This window comes from Diachasma alloeum, unplaced genomic scaffold, assembly GCF_001412515.2.
Source record: "Diachasma alloeum isolate Michigan unplaced genomic scaffold, Dall2.0 Dall_scaffold_00216, whole genome shotgun sequence".
Lineage (NCBI taxonomy): Eukaryota > Metazoa > Arthropoda > Insecta > Hymenoptera > Braconidae > Diachasma > Diachasma alloeum.
The window spans coordinates 27,506-49,783 of record NW_021680381.1 but is presented as its reverse complement, the minus strand read 5'-3'; the positions used below and the strand labels follow the sequence as shown (position 1 = coordinate 49,783).

Sequence of the window (22,278 nt, the reverse complement as noted above, 5' to 3'; positions counted from 1 at the left end):
AAAATTTTTTTACTGCAAGGAATATTTCTGTAAGAAAGACTATCTTTTGACATTTAACTCGATAATTTGCAAATTCCAATAACTGTCATTGAAAATTTCAAAAGTTGTGAATAGTGTTGAAAAAAAAAAATAAGAGACAATTACACAGTAATATTAGTTCCTATAATGAACAAGACAGATAATAATTTTCGCGTAATGTGTTTTACCGTAATATTTAGACCGGATACAGTATTTTCTCCTAAAATCCTCCCCAAAATAATCTCAAAAATGCTCCAAAACACTCATCAATCTTGTGAATCACTGAAAATGTATTTTTCACTTTTCCTTCTACTTTTAATTTTCGATGCAATATTTTGTTCCATTAAAGGACTGAATGAGGGTCAATTGATGACTCAAGAATTCCCCCTCAAGAATTCCCGTGAGGATGACTCGTCCCCGGGAGCTAATTTCCAACCGGATAAAAAAAACCCAGGGGAAGAGAAAAAGTAATGACCTAAAGGAGGCCTTTCGGAACATCCGCATTTTTGTCGATGCCTGGGAATGATGGTGGAGGCCATTGATATGATCCACGCTATGTGTACACCTCCGCGGGTACGCGGTGCGTCGTCACTCGCTTCCTCACCTCCCAGCGTTGTGATTCATCGGCTCACTTTCCCCCAGGTGCCTGCGTTCTCCGCGAACTCGTCACTCGTCCAATAATCGAGCCATAAAGAATGTATCAGGAATATTTTGAGGAGAGTTTGATGAGTCAATCTTTCGTGGTTTGAGATTTTTTCTTTTAAACGGTTCCAAAGGGTTGCCTTTCCGAAATTCCGGGGTAAAAACATCGAAATTTCGCAGGCAATTCGATAGTAATTTTTAGGAGAGCGATATTGAATTAGATTCAAGAGGAAAAAAATTATGAAATTTCAAGTTTCATTGGAAATTTTGAAGAATTTGGAATTTTTCAGCCGCAAGAAGACAAGAATTTCCCAAATTACTTTAAATTTCAATCCAAACATGAATATCGAATACCAAATTAATCTTTCGTGTTTTGAAATTTTTTTAATGGTTTCAAAAGTTTGAGTTGCCCAAATTTCGGGCAAAAATCATCGAAATTTCATGGACAATTCAATAGTAATTTTAAAAGAGCGATATTAAATTCGATTGAAGAGAAGAAAAATAAAAATAAATAAAGAAAATTTCAAGTTTCACTGGAAATTTTGATGAATTTGGAATTTAGCCGCAAGAAGCCAACAATTCCCCAAATCACTTCAATTCTCAATCCAAACATGAATATTGAATACCAAATTACGCAGAATTCACCCGATTTCTATTAATTTTCACGGAGTAATTGAAGCAGAATTGATAGTTTCTATTGATTTTTCTCTCAATTTATTCATTTTTCATGACAAAATCTCTTCGATTTCAGTAGCACTGTCACTTGATAAAAATTTCCAAAAAATGTACCGGAAACTTCAATCAAAAATTTTTAGCACTGTAGTAAATACTCATAAATGACGAGGAATATTCAACAATATAAAAATTAACGATTAATGTGCCCTCCACCGAATATTTTCAGTCTTTCGTTGCATTAAAGAGCCTCTGATTCCACTCGAATTCAAACTGAATTGAAATGCAGAATAAAAATTTCCATTCCATTCGCATTGAGCCTGAGTAAAAGTTGTCGATATTTTGGCAAAGCCCCAACAGTTGCCCGAGCCTCCGGTAAGGTTCGACATTTGTTTTGGACGTTTTTACCCAAGTGGATACGAGCGTCCGAAGGTCCCCGAAACCGGTCCCTCGGGGTCCTCGTGTCGTCGACCTATTCGACATTCCTGCTTGGCTTACGTATATATATTTAACTGAACCCAAAAGAACTCCTTGTATGTATATTAAGTGAAGCGGGTGGAAAAAATCCTCTCGATCCTTAAGGTGTTTCACGTGAAAAGTCATAATGAAAAAAAAAAATATTGAAAAATTCATGGGAGAAATATCTGGATTTTTTTTCGTATTTTTTAATTTTTTCTTTTTTTCAAGATCCCGGCCTCGAGAAATAAAAATGAAATTTTGGTGTTTTTGTAACCCCTTCACGCAAGGCCGAGGTTACCTCACGCTCAATCAGAAAAATTTTCGCCTCCCGAAAAAATAAGGAACGATGCAATCAACTTTATTCAACTTTAAATTAAATGAAATAATACATGAAAAATGAAAAAAAATGAATGTGGTAGTCCTTGATCCTTATTTTCATCTCTTGTTTCTTAAAAATCCGTTTGATATAAAATAAAATAAAAACCTCGACCCTGGGAGATACGATGAGGCATTATGGCCCATTAAAAACGTTATATTTTCGAAAAATTAATTAATGCTGGCTCCCCATTTCTTCGTTATGGACACTAAGGTAAGTGGCTCATCTTCAATCGTCAATATCTCCTAATTAAATGATACGATTTGTCAAAACGTAGAAAAATAGCTCGAAAATGAAGAACAGTTCGTGTTACCCCCCCTCTCCCCTAATTAATTAAAAACGAAATTGATTTTAATGTACCAATTAAAAATTTCTGAAATCATGGTACAGTGCACTCTCCTTTATCCGGAGGTCTCGGGACTCGGTCGTGACGTCATTTCATGTGAAACGCAGATAAAGGAACATCCCCACCCCTCCAGTTTACAGCAGCATTAGAAGAGGGAAAGGGTCGGGAATAGTGGGGGAAATCATGGCAGTGGTTTACATTTGTGACCCACTGCGCATTTCATAGCGCATGACGTCAAAGAGAACGATGCACGATAGATATGGAGTGGTGAAAGGTTTTTGAGGGGCAACAGGCCTCGAGGGGAGTGAGCGTAGATTGCGGAGTCGGCGGATAAAGGAGAGTCCGCTGTATCATTGAGTAATATAATAAATAATGAGTAAAATTGGAGGGATATCACAGCCTATAGCAGTTTTACTTCGCAAAATGAAGATGAATCTGATATCAATTGATCTCTGACAAAAGCAAAAATATAACTAGGACAATTTTTGTGCGAGGAACTATTTTTTTTGTAGCTCTTATTTCCGCTGAATTCTTCCCACCTTAATATACATTCACTATCTCTACAGAGATTGAGACTGAGATGGAAACCTTTAACTGTCAATATCTGCTGATCAAACGATATAACTCAGACCAATCACGTAATTTCAAGACATGAAAAAAACAGTCCATTTTACTCCGCTCATACCTAATTAATTAAAGACGAAACTTAATTTGTATATAAGACCGGCGTGATCTTTCGAACGTGATCTTGGTTATTTTTTTTTATTTAGATAATCTGAAATGTCCTTTAATTGCCATTCAGTTTTACACAGCCCTGGAGTCTTCAAAAATTATGATTGTACAATAAAAAAATTGCAAATTAATAATTGACACTATCTAGTAGCTGTTAGTTGTCATGATAAATTATCCATTTACAATTTCCTCTCTGTCGGACTTATTTCCTAATCTTCATTAAAAATGCTCTTTGAAAATGTTCAGTCTTTTTCCTACTTTTTTTGATTGTGCAATCACAATTTTTAGGGACACCTACGTGATATAAAGTCCCGTGGAAATCGAAATATATTTTAGATCATGAAAATGGAAAAACAACGAGATAACGTTCGAAAGGTAATCCACCCGGGCCTCAGTAGAGTAATAAAAAATTTCTTCAATCCTGGTAATACCACGGAATAAAATAATAAATAATGAGTAAAACCGGAGGGATAAATCAGATATCGATAGCTCCCTCGCAAAAGTAAGAATCACGAATTTTTTCGCAAGTGGTCTGTATTTTTCATCTCCCTTGACTTCATCCATTGGCTCATACGAATACGAGAATATGGGTTGACCATAAATGGAACCACCGTGGCCCATGGCGCTTCCATGGAGAGGTGCCCTCTCTACATTGTACTAGCCTCGGTTTAACAAGTTGAGGCATTCCCAAAGCGGGTTAAGGACGCATCGACCTTATAAGGACTCGTCTTTTGCCTCAACATGCGGTGTATATGGGATATCTTTTCTTAGTTCGGTGTTATTCTCTCATCTCCAGAGGAATTGAATAATATTTGCCGCGTTGGAGGGAGTGAGTCGTTCTCTCGTGTTAAAATACCACAATTCTTCGGTTAAAGTTTGAGGTACGGCACATCGAATTTTACTGAGAAGTGTAAATAGTCTGGGTATAGTTCAGGTTAATAGGTAAATTCAACGTGGAATATGACGATAGCTACATCAACAGTGATGTAAAGTACCGGTGTGGATGAAGGTGATAAGTATGTTTATTTTTCAGTGATGTCATCAATATTCTTCCAGCTGGTGATGTGTGGAAATTGAGTGGTTATAGTCAATCTAGTTCCCGAAATTTCGAATCAGTCAATAATAAGTCGAGAAATGTAATTCTTACGAAAAATTAGAATTTTTGCGGAGAATTATCTCAACCATAACTGGAATCTTGACATTTTTTGATAAACTTGATGATTCTGGAGAAATTCTATTCACGCATCATCTTCCAAATATCTTTGCACTGAAGAAATGATTTTCATAGTGGAAAATTGATTACTTATTAATTATTTATAGGAAATGCTCGTAATTATCAAAATTGCAATTTTTTAATTATTTCATCAATCTTCCTCCAAAAGTAGACTTTGTAATTTTGTTTCAGATTTAAAAAATGTTTTCTAAGAATTCAATATCGAGTTTCAAAATCAGACCTGCGAAGTCTAAATAATAAAATCATTGTAAAATGTACGGAAATTTATGGTGAAATGGGGCTCAAATGAAAGCTCTGACGTTCTCCTACAAAAGTAGAAAAACATTTCACCGGAGAAAAAGTAGTCAAAGTACTTGGATGTCCTTCAGAAAGGAAAATCAAAACATTTCTTTTGGAAACCGTCACATCTCACGCTTCTTTTAATTACTTTTAATAAACCTCCCCTAAATTATTAATTTCTAACTTCATTAGACACTGAGAAATTTGCGAAAATAATCTTTCCCCATTGAAAAAAGCCTGAGTCACTCCCCACGAGACCACCTTAAAAGTGATTGCTCTTATTCGGCGTGTGACGTGAGAGAACTCTTAATAATCCACCGTACGCAGGTGCTGAATTGCAGGTGAACCCAGTGCATTCGAAGGAAGAAGGAAGTGCTTAAAATTAAACGTCCATCAATATTCATTTCAATTTTCTCCCCTTCCCCTCATTTCTCTCTGTCCGCAAACGTCCTCGCTCGAAGCTTTGTCGAGGAAAAATATCTGGAAAATTGATAACAGAGGAAAAAAAACTGCGAATATAATTACAATGGCAAAGTAGGATACACGACAGCTTGTGGGCGAGTTCAGAAAACGATTTCGTGGTAGACACCTGCCGGTGTGAGGCACCCGCTGGATTTCTGGGTGTAAACCAACTCGAGCCATTGCACAAAGCGTGTCAGTGAACTCGGATAGTCCCTCAAAAATTCCTCCTCCTCACAATTTAAGAAAATAAGTGGAGAGATATTATTTATCCGTTTGATTAATGAATTAAACCTGAGGAAAGAATCGACGTCATTCGGTTAATTACATTAAATGTGCGCTTCTCTGTTTTTAACTCTAGTCGTTATTTTTAATTCAATCATGTGTAAATTGAATCAAATTAAAATCTCTATTTTTTATTTTATTATTCCACTATTTATGCAGTTTAATGGTTACAGTTTATTTATCTCAAATGTTTGAATTTACTATTCATCTCAGTAATAGAATATAGAATTATTTGCAAATGCAAAAGTTGATTTTGGAAATGATAGAAAAAATTAAGGAAACTTGCAATTTACGAAGATAAGTAATCCTTTTCATTCATTAATCCATTAATAAACGAGAGGAAAAAATCTATTCCACTCAGCTAATTGCATTCAACTCTATCTCATTCGGTTACTTGCATTAAATTCATCTTCCCTGTTTTTAATTCTTCTATCCTTTATTTTTAATTCAGTCATGTGCAATTTGAATCAAATTAAAATCTCTATTTGTTATTTTATTATTCCACTACTTATGCAGTTCAATTGTTTCCGTTTATTTATCTCAAATGTCTGAATTATCTATTTATCTCAGTAATAGAATATAGAATTATTTGCAAATGCAAAAGTTGATCTTGGAAATGATAGAAAAAATTAAGGAAACTTGCAATTTACGAAGATAAGTAATCCTTTCGTTAATTAATCCATTAATAAACGAGAGGAAAAAATCTTCCATTCAGCTAATTGCATTCAACTCCATTTCATTTGGTTACTCGCATTAAATTCTCTCTTCCCTGTTTTTAATTCTTCTATCCTTCATTTTTTAACAGATTATTCAACTATTTATGCAATCCAATTGTTTAAGTTTGTTTATCTCTATTGTTCCAATTATTTATTTATCTCAGTAATAGAACACAGAATTATTTGCAAATGCAAAAGTTGATCTTGGAAATGATAAAACAGGAAAATGAATGAAATTCGCAATTTACGAAGATAAGTGATGCCTTTGATTAATGAATTCAACGAGAGGGAAAATTCTATTCCATTCAGCTAATTGCATTCAACTCCATCTCAGTCGGTTACTTGCATTAAATTCTCTCTTCCCTGCTTTTAATTCTCCTATCCTTTATTTTTCATTCAATCATCTGCGACTTGAACAACATTAACACCTGTAACCCTTATTATTCAACAATCTATTCAACTATTCGTACATTGACATCTTCGCTTCCTATTTCCAATTCAATTGTTTAAGTTTATTTATCAGTAATAAAATAAAGAAATATTTGCGTGTGCAATAGTTTATCTCGGAAATGACTAAACAAGAGAATGAGTGAAACTGGCAATTTGCGAACATAAATGATGCCTTTGATTAATTAATCCATTAAACCAGAGGAAAAAATCCATTCCATTCAGCCAATTGCATTCAACTGCACCTCTTCCCTATTTCCAATTCTCTCCTCTCTATTTCGAATTTAAATTGATTTATTTATCAATCTTCACACATTAGAATTTTCTCGTCTAATTCAATTATTTAATCACTTCCCTATATCAAACTTTATTCATCGAGGACAGGAATAAAATAAGGAATGATTTCCAACTGCCACAGTTGATTCTAAAAATGATAAAAAAGACGAATAAAATTTGACAAATGACTTTTTGCAATAAATGCCCAGGGTCTGGGTGAATTCATAAAGAGTAAAATGCGGAAAGAACGATAGAGAGACATTTCAATTTTTATTTAAGGAAGAATACGTTTTTTTGTAATCAAACTGGCATGACATCAGTCTCGAGCGTCCCCGGACAAGGCTTGCCGGTTGACACACATGGCTGATCCCCTCGTTTGTGACTGGAGAACCTCTGTGGTAAACGGCCAATCCTCTACGCTCATACGTTTTATCAGCATGTAGGCACACAAGTCTCGTGTACACACACAAGTAACCCATGTTTATACGTAGTTTTTTCGCTATATTTTGAGGCTGTCACATGTGTGTGTGTGTACGGGGAGACTGACGTCATCTTTCGACTGGCCGTTAACAGGGAAAAGAACCGTATAGTGTAGTCTGGGTACGAGTCATTGAACATGAGGAAAAGGTTCTCGGTTTGAAAAATTGAAAGAGCTTTCTGGTGTTTTCAATTGAGGAAAAAATTGTTCTTCAGGATGAATTGGGATATTTTACGCTGTTGTAAAGTTTTGGGTAAAATTTCCGGTTTATTTTATGAGAATTTTTAGCAAGTGACAGTTTCACTGGAATTTCAAGGAATATTTTTATTGGAAATTGACGATTTAATGGGAAAATCGATAGAAATTGTCAATTTTCATTTAATTATTTCATTGAAATTGATGGGTACTCGGAAAATTCAGCGTTATTATTGAATATTCATGTTTTGTATGAAAGTGCAAATAAGTTGAGGAATTCTTGATTTTTTACAGCTTAACAATTTGAAATTGAGAATTTTCTTTTTTAATTTAATTATTTAATCATTTCTCTATATCAAAATGTATTCATCGCAGACAGGGATAAAATAAGGAATTATTTGCAACTGCAATAATTAATTTTAATAATGATAAAAAAGAAAAATGAATCCGAGGAAAAGGATCTCGGTTTGAAAAATTGAAAGAACTTTTTGTTATTTTCAATTCAGGAAAAAATAGTTCTTTTAGATGAATTGGGACATTTTACGCTGTTGTAAAGTTTTGGGTAAAATTTTCGGAGTATTTCGCGAGAATTTTTAACAAGTGACAATTTCACAGGAATTTCAAGGAATATTTCTATTGGAAATTGACGATTTGATGGGAAAATCGATGGAAATTTTCAATTTTCATTCAATTATTCTATTGAAATTGATGGATATTGGAAAAATTCAGTGTCATTTAGTGCTAAATATTTATGTTTTGTATAAAATGCAAATAATTTGAGGAATTATACATGTCCTAAAGCTTAAAAATTTGAAATTTCATTAAATTTTCGGTGAAATTTGGAATTTAATGATTTTTACCTCCTTAATCGAACCCAATAACTCTCTCATAAAAATTTTCCTTCGAAGAGGTGAAAAGATTCTATTCTTCAGCAAAAATTTCTTTTTTTTCAATTCAAAATTAAATAACATTAAATTCATTTAGAATCTCAAATTAAGAACACCCTCCCTCTTAAATTGATAATTTTGTCTGTTCGAGAATTAATCTACTCACGTTTCAAGTATCTTTCGCAATACCTCTGAAATTTATTATTCTCTCTCAATGTAATTCATACTTCCTGTTATTAGCCCTTCGAGCCCGGCATCCATACCACATATAGACCCACGCGTGAATGCATGTCTCCTTTCAAAGTTGAATATTCCCGAAAATATAGGACTTTACAAATTTGTACAAAACGGAATTTAATTCTTTCCTGGGAGTCCTTGGAGTTAGAAATACATCCCCTGACACCTCTAATCGATTATTTTTTAATTCAACCTTATCCCTTCCGAATCTTCTTTTTTTAAATTTAATTCCAAATCTTCTAGTTAAAAAAAAATTTAATTTCTCACTTGAAATAAAAAGATTTTGAGCACGCGATTTTCTACATTTTCCTTCTAAAATCGAAACAATTTTGAGCAATTCTTTTGTTCTAAAAACAATGCACGCACTTTGTCCTGCAAATTGAAACCTTCTTTTCTTCGTGAAAAATCGCAATCCATTTCTGCACAAAACAAAAAATATTAAAGCCCCTCAACAGAGGAGAAAATAATATTGTGACGAGTAAAATCTCTCGCCAAGATTTATCCCCCAAAGATAAAAAATGCAGACAGCACTCGGCTTATTTTCTGAATTAATCACCCTGTCGACAATAAGTCAAGAATAAAGTAAGCCCTATGAAAGATGAGCCAGAACACAACAGAACAAAGCGAAATGAGCGAAATGAAGACAACACGCGGGCCCCACATAACACTACAAACCCCTCATTGTGCTCCAATATAAATGAGTGAAAATACAACGGACGATTAAAGAGCGTCACATTGCGATTCATTGTGCGGGCAGTGTGCCAGTATATTTCACTTGGCCTATTAAGGATAATATCGTTTCTCTTTGGCCAGTTGAGGTCCGTCAAGACTGAAACCAAGACTGAGAGCAGTGGGATTTGGGCAGTGTACCAAAAATGAATGAAATGAAAGCGCCGGGTTGTAATAATAAAAGAGCCCCCACCGTGTATTTAACCGAGAACTTGAGCGGATATATACGGTTTATTTTTGGATATTTTGAAACCACCAATTCCCGGAAGGTAATGGCCACTATTTTCCCGGGTTATTTACACTTGATGGGGGTATCGTTAAAGGCAGACGAATGACCGGAGTACATTCATGAAATTTAATCATTCAGTTGAGGTGTTTCGTGTGAAAAATCAAAATAATGAAAAAATCATTGGAAAATTCGTGGGGGAGCAAGTGAATAAATGAGTGATAAAATAAACGTAGCAGTGCAAAATGAAATATAATGTAATGTAATGCAATGTAATGTAATTAAATGATACAAAAAAAGAACAAAACAAAAAAAATAGCAAAATATTTGAGTATCCTAGTAGTTCGGGTAATTTTTATTCCGGGTGAAATCCGGACATACGAAATGCAATTGTTGAGATGCATTTACTTGAATTAAATAAAACACTCCTTGGCGTCAAGTCACATGTGTTCACCACAAAAATGGAAAAGTTCTATTTTTTTAAACCTAATATAATCTCCAGTCGAGATATTTTCTACTTTCATAAATTGATCAAAAATTCGTACCTAGGAGACGATTACATTGAGGAATTAATTGAATGTTGTTTTCTCGAATGAAGCCGATGTTTATATTGACCTTTCCGTACATCACATTGAACGAAATTTGTGATATCCAAGTTTGTGTTGAATTACCGTAATCTGTGATTCTGTTATTGCAAACTAATGCGATGTTTTTAGTCAAGAAATATAAAGTTCTTTCAACTCAACGACATCTTACTGCAATCTCAAAGCTTTTTCCGCGCAACAATATTCATCCTGATTCGACATACGAAATGCTCACTTCAATTATAATTTACTTGGAACAACGTATGATCGCGTTGACTGAGATAACAACGTATTTAGTCATGAGAATAATTTTGATGTTTGAGTGAGCCAACGAATTTCTGGAGTTGGCAAACTTTTGGCTAGAAAGAAATGAAATGCTCGCATTATTGCGACAAATAAAAGAAACGTCAATTCTAGACAAGTTCGATTTCTCCCAATCAAATGTATCTCAAGAAGAAATAACTGGTATTCACTGTGAAATCATGTTTACTTGAAAATTAACAACCAAATGATAGTTAGTTCAAATAAAATCCTCGTGATAAAATTAATATTGGTTGTTTTTTTGTTTGAAGCCGTCAGTTCCCGAGCACTCGCGAACCATGAAATTCTTTAAAGTCATCTCAATTGATCCAGAATTCTGTATTTAAAATTTTTTGCGTTGAATTATTAGTCCTCAGCGGGTATGGAAATTGCTCAATGTAATGCCGCGTGCCTTATCTCCCTGACGCGTCGGCGTTTGTATGCCCGATCGGTTTTCTTCGCATCAACTGCCTCTGGCATGCAATAGTGGCTTCATGCCCCCGCATCAATTCCCGCGTGAAATTCAATGCGACCGTCAATATCGATTCTTCACGTACTCGTTTTTTCCATCTCCGGGTGCATTGAGCGCATCATCGATCTCAATTTTCGTCATAGGACACTGGAATTCGTTTTGAGTGGTGCATTCCACTATCTCATTTATCAATTAATAAATCCCACAAATTCCAATTGCTTCGTTCAAATACATTTGGTTTCTAATTCAGTAGCGAACCGGTAAAACGGTTTAGGAATAGCCAAGTATTTTTGACTGTTTGGTACAGACTACACTACACTGTTGGAAATTTTTTGAAATTTCATGGAGAATATAGTATTAATTCTCGTGAGAGTGACATTGAATCCGATTTAGGGGAAAAATGGTTATGAAATTTCACAACTTGATTGAATTTTCAATCGAACATGACGTGAATTTTCAATTTTTCCCTGAATTTTTTTTATTTCTCCGAATTTTCGCGGAATAATTGCACTGAAAAATCAAATATTTTATTGATATTCAGAGCATTCGAACAGAAAATCAATGGAATATTTCATTTTTCGATGACAAGAGTTCCTGAAACGTCAGTGGAAATTAAATATGACAATAATTTTCGGGATTTGACACAGAAAATTCCGATGAAAAATTTTAACAGTGTATATCAAATTTGTCGATTAAATTGCGTGAGAAATATTTTTAAAAAAATCAATAATATTCAGCGCCATACAAATTACATTTTGCACGGAATTTTTTTTTTTAACATTCGTTGTTTATAAATAAATAATTGAAATTGTTTAAACCTTCGGAAACCTTATTTTTCAAGCATGAAATCGGTTTTTGGAAAAATTCTGAATGTGAATAAATTTTTTACGATTCCGAACAACTGGTTTTCATGGTGGCAAATTTATTGTATATAAATTACTTATAGAAAACGCTCGTAATATCCAAAAATTACAATTTTTTAATTAATTCATGAATATTTCTCCAAAAGTAAACTTTCTATTTTTTTTTCATATTTTTGAAACATTTTTTAACAGTTCAATATCGAATTTTTTAGGAATATCTCCGAATCTGAGGGAGATAACGAAATTTTCGTAGAAAGCTTTTTTGTAGAGCGAATTGAGGGTCACAAAAAGGGTTATGACAAAAATTTTCCTAGCGCCCTTAGATTTCGAGATATTCATTAAAATCCGATCAATAGTTAAAATCAACTTAATCCATTTTACCGTTTCGCTACTGAATTAATTAAGGGAGAGCAGGAAAAAATGGAGTGTCTTCAACTCCAGAATCGCAGATTGGAATTCTCCGTTTTTTATTCATTATCAAAACATTTTTCAGGCTTTGAAACGAGACCTGATTCATAAAAATCGTATCATTTGATCAAAATTGATAAAAAAAATCTGAAGATGGCCTACTCCACTCTCCTGATTTAGAATCTATGTTTTTCCTTCCGAAAACCGATCAAATTATCTAAAAATTCCGCACCATGTTTGAACAAGTGAACAAACCCCTCGACCTCCCGTGCCCTGAGAACCGAAGGCCGCAGTCGAATCTAGCGAAACAAGAGCTCATGGGAAAAAAAGTGAAGCGCCTCAACAAATTAATTGAGCATATCTTATCATGCCCCACTTATGAATTCCACAGGCATTACCACTCATCACAATTCAATTAAAAACATTAATTCAGTTGATTCATGCGTTTTACAAATTCCTTTAGCGAAATTTAAACAGTAAATATGTTCCCTCCCTCGTTATTGCGAAATAAATACGAGTGCGGCCTTTGTCGAGGCCTGCTGACACTGCAAAAGAGTTGAAAGAAAATGAAACAAAAATGGAGAGCGTACTAATGCCTGGGGAACGGGGAGAAGAAAGGTATGGAGCCGGCGCCTCTTTCGTAAGAGGCCAGGCTCAATTTTTATTCTATTTTGCGAAAGACCAGTAAACACCAATAGAGTAGATTAAATTAGTAGAAATTAATGGAAATGAAAAAGATGCTGGAGAAGAACAAATGATTGAAAAGTATTTCAATTACTGAAAATTCAGCATAATTTGGTACTAAAATATTTATAATTTCATGGGAATTTCAGTGGAACTCGAAATTACATGATGTCATTCCCCCTAAATCGAATTCAATGTCGTACTACTGAAATATCTATGAAATTTCAATGTTTTTCTAGCGGTGAATACTCGAAAATTGTGCTCACATGATAATTCCACTGAAATGTCAAGGAATTCCTGGATTTAGAATTTCAAATTTTATGGAAAACTCACTAGAAAATGTAAATATAGAATTCTTGATATTTTAATTAATTGGAAATTTAACGTAAGTTGGTATTGAATATTTAAATTTTGATTGAAAATCCTAGTAAGTTAGGGAATTCTCGTCTCCATACGAAATTTGTAATTCCGCTGAAATTTCGAGGAATTCCGGCATTTCAAATTCAAAATCTTATGGAAAACCCAATGGAAACAGTAAATATATCATTCTTGATATTTCAATTTATTGAAAATTCAGCGAATTTCAATAAATTCAACTGAATTGACTGTTCAGTCAGTTCAGAATTAATTTAATTTTTTCATTTGAATTTGACTATTCAGTTGGTCCTGAATATTCAAGTTTTAATGGAAAATCCAAGTAAATTAGGGAATTCTCGTCTCCTCGCTGTTAAAAAAATTATAATTCCCTTGAAATTCCAGTGGAACTCGAATTCCCTGATTTCATTCCCCCCAAATCGAACTGAACATAATTCTTCTGAAAATTACAACCGAAATATCTATGAAATTCCATAGTTTTTCAAACAACAAGGCTCAGGCGGGGAGGAATTGCGAAACTGTCATCTTCAGGTCTTCTCCCTTTTTTCTCCTCTTCGCGCAACGTCTTTGGCGTCGCCGTGTCCGGTCGCCATCCTCACACCTCCACCCATGGCTCCGGCCCGAATCAGTGACGCATGAGTCACTGAGGAAGAGCTTCGAGAGGCTCCACAAGCCCGAAGAGAAAACGCTCAGAACCAAAGCTCCATTTAGTTCCTGCGAGGAAACGCAAAAACCATTTCCTCCTCCCCCTAATTTTCGTACTGACAATAAAACAAGATAAATAACGCAGTTTCCCAGAACCGTAAGAGCGCAGATAGACGAATGATTTCACCATCATCAATAAAAATTACCGGTTATGATGGAATCGTTGCGCACAAATCGGAGGAAAAATTGTTAATTATGTAATCGAAGGTCCAATTATCTTCAAACCAAGTTCCTTTGTAATTTTCTTTGAGGAAAAATTAATTTTCAATATTATTCAGACTTGTGTTCACTTTGACCGTTACACAGTAAAAGAATATGGCCGTGACTATTCGCACCATTGCGTGAATCACTCCCGTACACTCCATACACTCCACGCATGCGTGAAGTTTGTGTGTTTCACGCAGCCGAATTTTCATACTGCTGTGTATTTCACGCAGTTGAAGTTTCATACTACTGTGTGTTTCACGCAGTTGAAGTTTCATACTACTGTGTGTTTCACGCAGTTGTATTTTTATACATCTGTGTGTTTCACGCAGTTGTATTTTTATACACCTGTGTTTCACGCAGTTGCATTTTGATACGCCTGTGTGTTTCACGCAGTTGTATTTTTATACATCAGGATTGCTTTTTTCCACTTCGTAGGCCTTATACAAGATAAATTGAATTAATTTTTTTTGGCATTTTCGTTTTTCGCGATTATCTCGGAAACTATGAGAGATAGAGCCTTAAAACCAAATTTGGGTCCCCTATAGGCAAGTGGATGGCTCAGAATTGCGTTTTTCCACTTCCTAGGCCTTATACAAGATAAATTAAATTAATTTTTTTTAGCACTTTCGTTTTTCGCGATTATCTCGGAAACTATGAGATCCGATCAACTAGCCCCTCATGTATAGATATTCCAAATTTTTATTTTTTTCCTCATTGAAGTAGTTTTGAAAAAAATTGTGAGCTAATAAAAAACATTTGCTAGTTAGGACTTTTTTTAAAATAAATTTTTGAAAAATCTCCCATGATAAAAAAGGCGTTATGCCCCCTACTTCATTATTTCCAAAAAATTTTATCACCAATCGGTAGCAAATTGTTTGAAGATTTTTGCGAGTTAAGAAAAATCGTCAATGTACTCCTATTATTGTGTAAATTAACAATTCCAATTTCAACTGAAAACCAGAGTTGATGACCAGAGTTTGTAGCAGAGATGTCAGACAAGATATGAATGTTTTTTTTGGCTCAAATGAAAGAGCGGGTCGAGAAATGGCGTGCAGAAGTCTTTAAAGATGACAAATCTCTCTAAAGATGATGTCTGTTTTCAATTGAAAAGCGCAATTGAGACAACATTGTCCAGTGGGGTCTAGGAGTCGCCCCTGGTTCAAAACCATCTTTAGAGGGCCTAGCACGCCATTTCTCGACCCGCTCTTTCGTTTGAGCTCAAAAAAACATTCATATCTTGTCTGACATCTTTGCTACAAACTCGGGTCTTCAACTCGGGTTTTCAACTGAAGGCCCGAGTTGTAGACCCCAGTTTGTAGCAGCGATGTCAGATAAGATATGAATGTTTTTTTGGGCTCAAATGAAAGAGTGGGTCGAGAAATGACGTGCTAGTGCCTCTAAACATGACAAATGTCTCTAAAGATGATGTCTGTTTTCAATTGAACAGCAGAGTTGTGACATCATTGTCTAGGAGGACAATGGGGTCCAGGAGTATGTATAGAACGTTGGTGTCTAGGAGTCTCCCCTGGTTCAAAACCATCTTTAGAGGTCCTAGCACGCCAATTTTTTTTAGCACTTTCGTTTTTCGCGATTATCTCGGAAACTATGAGATCCGATCAACTAGCCCCTCATGTATAGATATTCCAAATTTTTATTTTTTTCCTCATTGAAGTAGTTTTGAAAAAAATTGTGAGCTAATAAAAAACATTTGCTAGTTAGGACTTTTTTTAAAATAAATTTTTGAAAAATCTCCCATGATAAAAAAGGCGTTATGCCCCCTACTTCATTATTTCCAAAAAATTTTATCACCAATCGGTAGCAAATTGTTTGAAGATTTTTGCGAGTTAAGAAAAATCGTCAATGTACTCCTATTATTGTGTAAATTAACAATTCCAATTTCAACTGAAAACCAGAGTTGATGACCAGAGTTTGTAGCAGAGATGTCAGACAAGATATGAATGTTTTTTTTGGCTCAAATGAAAGAGCGGGTCGAGAAATGGCGTGCAGAAGTCTTTAAAGATGACAAATCTCTCTAAAGATGATGTCTGTTTTCAATTGAAAAGCGCAATTGAGACAACATTGTCCAGTGGGGTCTAGGAGTCGCCCCTGGTTCAAAACCATCTTTAGAGGTGCCTAGCACGCCATTTCTCGACCCGCTCTTCCGTTTGAGCCAAAAAAACATTCATATCTTGTCTGACATCTTTGCTACAAATCTTATCGGGTTTTCAACTGAAGGCCCGAGTTGTAGACCCCAGTTTGTAGCAGCGATGTCAGATAAGATATGAATGTTTTTTTGGGCTCAAATGAAAGAGTGGGTCGAGAAATGACGTGCTAGTGCCTCTAAACATGACAAATGTCTCTAAAGATGATGTCTGTTTTCAATTGAACAGCAGAGTTGTGACATCATTGTCTAGGAGGACAATGGGGTCCAGGAGTATGTATAGAACGTTGGTGTCTAGGAGTCTCCCCTGGTTCAAAACCATCTTTAGAGGTCCTAGCACGCCATTTCTCGACCCGCTCTTTCGTTTGAGCTCAAAAAAACATTCATATCTTGTCTGACATCTTTGCTACAAACTCGGGTCTTCAACTCGGGTTTTCAATTGAAGGCCCAAGTTGTAAGAATATCAACTTTTGTTTGCTAAAAAAAAAGTATCTGTTCAATTACTTACGGCATAGACAAAATGTGAAATTAAATATAAGACCATCATTAAATTCACAATTATTAACATTCTCTAACTACTCATTACAAAATATCAACAAAAAATTTAATTAGAAAATCTGTCAGCTTCTAAATTTTTTTTACATTTCAACAAATTCAGATATTTTTCAGTTTCCCTTCGTTTTTCATTCACTACCACATAATTTATTTTTTGAGCGAGGGAGCTCTTCCTGAAAGGATGTCATTCATCTTCATAATTATCCAAATCATCGTACGACAAAAAAAAATGATTGAAGCATTGTAAAATAAAAAAAGGCTGAATGCTTTCTTCAAAGCATCAATTGTCTCATCGCTCCACTCCAAATAATCCCCTGGAGATTTGAATAGTCTGGAGTTGTTGTCTGACGAAGATTTATCGCCGAGTAACGATAATTGCATGAATTTGTTGGAGATGAAAATGGAAGATACGAGCAAAAACGATGTTGGAAATGCAGTGAGGGGGCTATTTCGATTACAAACGTGTAGGATGCGGAAGAAGATCTCATCTGCAGTCGAGATGAAATTGCCTGGGTCGTTTGAATACCGATTATCTCCCCACCTTCATTGTCTGCTTAGGACTGGGGATGTAGTGCACTCGAGTTTAATTCAAATTACAATTAATTCGGACTGGGATTACAATGTTGTCTGTTCATTCTATTGTTGATGTGATTTTTTTATGATGAGAAAGAAAATGGGGAGATTTGTTTCGAGAATAAAACTGGAGAGAAACGAGCAAATTTGAAAATTTCATCACCATTATTTTGTGAATATCTTTGAAACTAGTAGGTTTAGAGAAAAATGTCACTCAACAGTTTTTGTAGCATATGAAATTCTCTGCAAAAAATTTCATATGCTAGTTCCAGAGATATCCGCAAAACAGTTTGTGAATTCATTTTAGAAACTGAAAAATCCCCCAGATATTTGCGAAATAATTTCAAAAATTTGAACAAAAAAATTAATAAGATTCATCAAACAGTATATATAGTTTGTTGAGCAATCAATAATGTTAAAAAAATCGTTATTCAGAACCGCAATTGACCATTGACATAAAGACAAAAAGTAAAAAATCGTCAACACCAAAAAAACAACATTGATGGGGAAGAAAATCCCATCTTCAGTCGAGATGAAATTGCCTGGGTTGTTTAAATACACATTATCCCCCTCTTCCCCCCTTCATTGTCTGCTTAGGACTGGGGATGTAGTGCACTCGTGTTTAATTCGAATTACAATTAATTCGGATTGGGAGACGATCCGATAAGTTTTCTTCAGTCAATTAAAACTTCATCTGTTTATTCTATTGTTTTGATATTTTTACGATGACAAAGAAAATGGAGAGAATTGTCTAGAATTAAAAAACAGGAGGAGCAGACAAATTTGAAGATTTCATCATCACTATTTGACAAATATCATTGAAACTAATAAATTTAGAGAAAAATGTCACTCAACATTTTTTCTAGAATATGAAATTCTCGACAAAAAATTTCATACCACATTTTCTCGTAAACCCACTAGTTCCGGAGATATTTGCAGAAATACTTGTGAATTCATTTCAAAATCAAAAATCCACAAAAATTCATCTCCAGATATTCGCCAAATAATTCCAAAATTTGAACAAAAAATTACTAAGATTCATCAAACAGCATAAATTGTGATTTCAACAACCAATAATGTAAAAAAAACACTATTCAGAGCCACAATTGCCCGTTGACATGAAACAAAAAGTAAAAAATCGTCAACAACAAAAGATCCTAAGCAATCTCCTCTCTCTCCCTGAACCAGCTGCAGCCCAGATTTACTATCTTATCACGACACCTTATCGCTAGACTGAACTGCTTTACCAGTAGAGCCGAAGTGCGGGCGTGACTCGGACGTTGGCGATAAGAAGCAAAAAAAAAACAAGAGGAAATAAAACTGGAAGTTAAAAGAAACAATCATAAAAGCTCGACGATAGTGTGAGCATCCTTGCAAGTGTTGTAAACACTCCCAAGAAGACAATGGTATTGTACGGCGCTCAGAAATAGTCCCAAAGTTCCAGAGTTTATCTCCACCGCACGAAAGAAGAGAACTAGATTGGGAAAATCCCGATGAATTATTGAAACCTCATTCGATCGGAATAATCGCTGATTTAATGGCATTAACTGATACCGTTCTCCCAATTGATTTCATTATTTCAATTAAACGTCTGACGTAGAGAGCAAAACATCTCGGAAACAATTCTAAAAAACGTCTAATCATCCACGAGTCACTGAGCGCATTGAGATTATACTTAATCGCGGGTGATACAGAGCACTTCATTCTGAATGACTCACGAGTCGTGACTCCCTGTATGTAGAATGTTGTCTTATCGTCTATGATAATACCGCGGGAGTGACTGTATTATAAATGCAAAAATCAAAGTCTTGGAACGATTGGCGAAATGGAGATAGAGCAGGAACATTTACCTCTTCGTGTGTTTTTAGATTGATTAGGGGAGACTTCTTCTCATGCATTAAAAATCGATTATATGTGTGCAAAAATGAATAATTAGTGCAAAAAATTAATTGTTTAGTGTTCGTTTGCCTCGCACGCGCTTAAAGTGTTAAAAATAGTTTGGAGTTTTCAATTTTTGAGCTACAGAGGTTTTTTCAAAATAAAAAAAAATTGTACAGTAACAATGACGAATTAGTTTTTTGATATTCGACTCTTACACAGATAATTTGGGTTTGTTTAATGTGAAAATTTGCGCCATTGATTTAAAATGGGTAAAAAATTATGCGTAAAATGTAAAATATATTCTCGATTCTTTCAGAAATATTTTTTGGGCCATTTTATATAAATGGTGCAATTTATTATTTAAAAAAAAAACAAATTAGCTGTGGAGGAATAAAAAAACAAATTTTTAATTGTTACTGCAGATATTTTTTCGAAAATTTGGAAAACAAAACCTCAGTAGTTAAAAAATTGGAGGCTTTGGATTATTTTTAACATTTTAAGCGTCTGCGGGTCAAGAAAACAATAAATAATCATTTTTTTTGCATTAATTATTCATTTTTAGACAAATATAAATGACCTTCAATGTATGAGAAATGTCATTTCATTAGGATTTAAAGAAAAAATCCTATTGGATTCTTCATAAAAAATCCTATTCCATGGATATCTCAAAAACTGATGATTTTAGAGAAAAATGTAAGAAGACCATTTCATAGATATGCAAATGAAATTTCATAGACATGATTATGGCGTTCTCTGCACAAAATGTCGCTTTCATTTATCTCTAAACCCCTCCACTCCAAAAATAATCGTTAATACCTCCGCAATTTTTTCACCCGCGTCAAAAATCCCATGTGCCCTATTCCCTAAATTATCTAAAAAACCCCAAGGTTCCTAAAAAAATTAAAAAAATCCTGAAATATCGTCCCTCAAAAACCCCTTGCTCCGAAGATGTTTGCAAAACACTCCGCAAAATCCCATTCCATAACCATCTCTGAAACCACAAGATCCATAAACAAATATAAAAAATTCCCTAAGCAGGCTGATAAAATCCGCGGCAGCATAAAAATGACGAGATACCAATCAGAAGACCGAAGAGCCCCCCGATTGAAAAAAATTATCACTAAGAATTTGAATGAAAAAAAGGCCATTGCGAAATGCCGAGTAATTTGCGGGGAAACCGGGGCGTTTACCTCCGCCATTCGTAATTTACAACAACACTAAACAAGCACACATGCTACAACTCCCAAAGTAAGAGTGAGAGTTGAATTGCTGGAGTGAGATGACGAGAAGTAATAAAAAAAGCGACATGCCGAGTCTCTCTATCGCAAGTCACTTTCATGCTGAAGGGAGAGTTTTATATATCTCAGTGTGTTACGCACTCCCAGGGAGAAGGCGAAAGAGATGTTCCAGTGATAAATAGAACCAAGATGGAAGGATCAACGCGATGCCCACGAGCAAAATAAAAAAACATCATTTAGACGAGAAATAAATGAATGAATGAATGAATAAATAAATAGTTTCACGTGGGTCTCAGGGGTATTTCTAGACATTTCAGCCGGCTCTCTGTGAATGACAGGCGGCTGTCACTCCATTATTACATATACAACTACCGGCCGGCACTTTAATAATGCAGATATCTCTCGGTGGAATTAAAAAAGTAAGAGAACAACAAAACAGTCGATTCATTCGCTGGAATGCGAGAGAAATTCCGGGGTATTCTACCGTTGATGCGTGGATTTATAACTCTATTGAATCATAACGCATAAAATACACCCAAGGACGATGGAGATTACATTCCAAGGCATTTTATGCTTCTTGTGAATGCAGCGGTGAAGTAGTGAAACGAGATAAGAAGACCGACTCAACTTCAATATTAGTTTTCGATGAATATCTTCGAATTTAAGGGAGGTGGCGATATTTTTGGCAAGATCATTTTTGTAGTTCTGATTTCGCTCTACAAAAAAGGTTTCAATAACAATTTCGGCATCTGGCTTCGATCTAGAGATATTCATCAATAACTGATCTTACTCCTGGATTGACTCGAAATGGAGCAGAATAAAATGAAATATTTTTCGTTGACAATAGTGTAGGATTGGCTGAGTGAAATCCTACGAATTTGATCTCATTTTCAAGATCTGTTTTCACTCTCAAAACGTAATCTAGTATAGATTGAAAGGTATTTGGAAACTAAGAAGAAAACAGGTGAAGTAATAAAACGAGATATGAAGACCAATTCAATTTCAAAATGAGTTTTCAGTAAATATCTTCGAATCTAAGGGAGAATGCGATATTGTTGTCAGGACCGATTTTGTAGCTCTGATTCCGCTCTACAAAATACTCTGGACAACAATTTCGCTATCTGGCTTGGCTCCAAAGATATTCATCAAAAACTAATCTCACATGTCGATACTCTCGAAATAGAGTAGTATAAAATGAAACATCTTCCACTAACAATAACCTAGGCCCGTCTGAGTGAAATTCCCCGAATTTAACTTCACTTTCAAGAGCAGTTTATACCCAAAAAAATAACACCTACTCCATTCCAATCGCATCATCCAACCAGCATCCGCAATCCACCAAAAAAAACAATGGCGTTTTCCCACATTAGGCTCAAACCAATTAGTACATCCCCACGAATCATTAGCAGCGATGATAGCGAGTAGATGAGGCTCGGTAAAAAAAAACAGTTGAGGTCATTGGGGGAGGGCAAGGTCGGGAATCTCCGGCTTTACGACGTCACGGTCTCGTCTGGGCCGAAATTTTCTCCGGACTCAGATGAATGGATGAAAATTCATGAATCAATCCCCACGAATAATC

General features: G+C 35.1%; 1 protein-coding gene across 1 annotated transcript in view; it reads right to left on the bottom strand.

Moving 5' to 3' along the window:
• The window catches only part of LOC107037296 (myosin heavy chain, non-muscle), a 45,540-nt gene that overhangs the window by 21,710 nt on the left and 1,552 nt on the right, over positions 1-22,278 (bottom strand). The window lies entirely within an intron of this gene.